Raw genomic sequence first — 506 nt, 5'->3', positions numbered from 1 at the left:
AGACGTACAATATATTATTAACAGCATTCTATAGATGCAATATGTGCAGTTATTTGTTGGAATTGTTTAAGTTACAGTTTAATACAGCAAAAGTGTGTGTCATAGTGAGTGTATTAACGACCACAAAATGTACTGGTTATGGATAAGCTTTAAATTTGCCCACCTCTTACTCATTTGTATAGCTTTCTGTTTGTTTGTTTTCATAGTAGTCATTCTTATACCTGGCTCTGCAACACACACACACACACACACACACACACACACACACAAGCCTTTATAGCACATACGATTGAAAGAGATTCTATTCGAGTTCATCAAAGAAAAGCTGTAAGGCTTTACAGCTGTAAGGCACTGGGCAACTATTTTTTATGTTTTGAAATAAACTTCTGTTGCATTTGAAAACTCCTTCTATGTATATTTAGAAACTTAAAAATTACATAACACCTTGCTCTGTTGGAACACAAATTCCACATATGTAGAGGTCTCTGCAGCTGCATCTCTTACTT

Source organism: Alosa sapidissima, chromosome 14, assembly GCF_018492685.1.
Source record: "Alosa sapidissima isolate fAloSap1 chromosome 14, fAloSap1.pri, whole genome shotgun sequence".
NCBI classification, from domain to species: domain Eukaryota; kingdom Metazoa; phylum Chordata; class Actinopteri; order Clupeiformes; family Clupeidae; genus Alosa; species Alosa sapidissima.
Note: the sequence above shows the minus strand (reverse complement) of the source record.